The sequence below is a fragment of the Propithecus coquereli genome, unplaced genomic scaffold, assembly GCF_000956105.1.
Source record: "Propithecus coquereli isolate 6110/MARCELLA unplaced genomic scaffold, Pcoq_1.0 Scaffold683, whole genome shotgun sequence".
Taxonomy (NCBI): domain Eukaryota; kingdom Metazoa; phylum Chordata; class Mammalia; order Primates; family Indriidae; genus Propithecus; species Propithecus coquereli.
This window is the reverse complement of record NW_012152874.1, coordinates 205270-205707: the sequence shown is the minus strand read 5'-3', so window position 1 is coordinate 205707 and position 438 is coordinate 205270.

Here is a 438-nt window from a genome sequence, read left to right as displayed (position 1 = left end):
AATCCTTCTTCTCTTTCCTTTATTCTTCTAACAGTCTCTTGAATGTTCCAAAGAAATTGGAACACATTTAACAAGAATTCTTGAGAAACTCAGCCACCATTTCCTCTCTTGAGCCCATGATTAATGCAATGATGGATACACAAACTCTGTGTTCCAGTCCAAATACAGCAGCAGGTGCACCAAGCTCCAGGTCAAATATGCCTGCTATCCTAATCCATTCTAACAGTCATTTTTAACATGAAAAAATACCAACAACATGGTAGGTTTCACTGACGCTATCACATAAGAATAAAACATTTAATAAAAACATCAAAATCCCTAATGCCATATTCAAAAATGTCTTCAGCTTTCATAAGCTCACTGTGATTACTCTGTGTTTGCTTTCTACCCTATATCCTCATTCACTCCCTGATACAGAACACCACGCCCCCCCCACCC